The sequence below is a fragment of the Musa acuminata genome, chromosome BXJ1-2, assembly GCF_036884655.1.
Source record: "Musa acuminata AAA Group cultivar baxijiao chromosome BXJ1-2, Cavendish_Baxijiao_AAA, whole genome shotgun sequence".
Taxonomy (NCBI): Eukaryota; Viridiplantae; Streptophyta; class Magnoliopsida; order Zingiberales; family Musaceae; genus Musa; species Musa acuminata.
This window is the reverse complement of record NC_088328.1, coordinates 24030054-24032500: the sequence shown is the minus strand read 5'-3', so window position 1 is coordinate 24032500 and position 2447 is coordinate 24030054.

Genomic DNA, 2447 nt, shown 5'->3' with positions numbered 1-2447 from the left:
TTAGCTATAAAATATTTGCTATAATATTCATCAGTAACATTCAAATAATCTTCTTTATTTATAATATTTTTTTTAATCTTAATATGATAATTTTTCTTAATATGACGTAATTTGTCACACTTGTAACACTTTGATCCTTTTTTTTATTTATATCATTATTCGAAGAAGACGGGTTTACAATTAGCATCATCCTACTTATCTTTGTCTTTGTTATTATTTTTATTTATAACAAAAACATTTCCATCTCCCCTTGAAAGTAGAAACTTTCGTCATGAGCTAGAAAAACCTGGAACGAAAAATAATTTTTCAACTCTATTATGGTCGTTGAACTCATCCTTCAAGTAATATAAAAAATATATTCTTTTTGAATATAGTGAATAATATAATATTTCATTCGTTGATCGAAAATATGTTTATTTGGATCTAAGAGTGATATTTTTTAACATAAATTTTTAATCTTTAAAAAGTATTAAGAAATTGAGATATTACCTTAGATAGTATTTTTCAAATCATTTGTGAAAAATCATAACCGAGCCATATTCTTTTTATTGAATAAAGAGTGATCCAAATATATGAAACTGATTTACACCTAATAATGTATTCAAATCATGAGAAATTAATCTTTTTAATACAAATTTAGTCTTTACACTTAATATCTTTCATCATTTCATGGCGTCTTCGCTCCTGTTGTTGCATTGCCACCATCACATCCCATAGATTTCTCTTTATGAGAGATTGATTAAAAAATTAATACCAAGCAACCAACTTGATAATCTATAATAAAAAAAATATTATCTAGTAGATCTTGAAATACATATTATCACCCTTGAGGTTTTGATATTATGTAAAGAAAGGGAGAGATTATATAAGTACAACTCATTCGCACTACTAACCCATGATCAAACCAAATAAAAGATAAAAGAATCAAGATAAAAATATAAATAAAAATTATATTAATTTTTTTAAAAATACCTATATAACCATTTGGATATGAGTCCAATCATCCTATATACTTAGACTTGAATGGATATATATATATATATATATTAAAAAAATTTACAAGAGAGGAGGTAACCGTAGATTTAGGGGTAGAAAAGACTAAGCTTAGCGGTACGACGGCATCGCGCAAAGAGCGAGGACGAATCATCCAATGACACACTCTCTTACCTCCTTGGCGTCGTTTAGTCCTCATTGTGTCACGCACTCTCTGCTCTCCTGTCTAACAGGACAACGACGCTGTAGCACGGCACAGCGATGGCAGCAGTCGCTGAGTTTGGAGGCTCGGCAAACGATGAGGCCGACTCCGTCGGCGGTCAAAAGTGGGCATTTGACTGCAGGGGCAGGTAGTCTTCAACACAATCTTACACTTGTATCCATCCTGGCGGCGAACAGAAACAGAGAGAAAACACTTTCCGAGACACAGCAGTAATCCAATCTCAGCTCTCAATCTGAAGAAATCTATAACAAGTTGTCTGTCTAAAGGATAATTCTTACCAAATATGTGCATACCATATTTATAGACAATATCAATACTTTTATAAGGTAAGAAGAGTAAGAGACAGAGGGTCTTTCTTTTGTCTCAAAGGGATTGCAGTGAGGAAGAGAAATAGAATAGTTTCCTCCTAGTCTTTGTTAAGGTTTATGCTTTCACCAAAGGAAACAGCAGTCGGTCCAATCATTACATTTTCTCAAACATCAATTCACAACAGGAAGGAATATTATGGTGTATGCTACTACTGCCTAAGTTGTTTAAGTGTCATCTAAATTTCTCCTTGATTGTTAGATGCCTACGTAAGTATTTCAATTCATGTCAGAAATCAGTAGCTCATTAAAATTCAAATGAAGAACACTTGTTAAAGTCAAAATGAATGATTTGGCAATTGCGAAAATAAGCAGGATTCAGATTGATGTTCCACATGATGACAGCATCCTTCTAACACCCCAAGCAAGTTCTTCATCAATGTGGCAAGCTATAGACAATAAAAAAAAGCAGTGAAGAAGAAAAATGCATATGCAAAACCATGTAGAAAGAGACATCGTTATCTTTACGGCATTATGAGTGCCTCCTGGGCTGACACCTACCTCAACATCAATTCAACCAGGGAACCTCTCTCTCTCTCTCTCTCTCTCTCTCTCGCTCTCTCTCTCTCTCTATAGAGATGCATATAAAGCCTACATGGGGTTGGATTAAGACATAACACCGACGAATCATTGTATTGTGCTATCGGAAATGCAAATAAGTGGCAAAAAAGTCAAACCAAAATCTTGAGGATTTCTCTGGAAACAGTACCCATGTGAGACTTGGATTATATTAACCTCTGGTTGACCAACTAACCTCTGGTGGTCGGGAACGCCTGTGATTTGAGATCTGAGATCAGAGATCAGAAAAGACTACCACCATAGTGATGCTGAAGAGCAAGAGGAATCGAAGAAGAAGAAGAAGACAA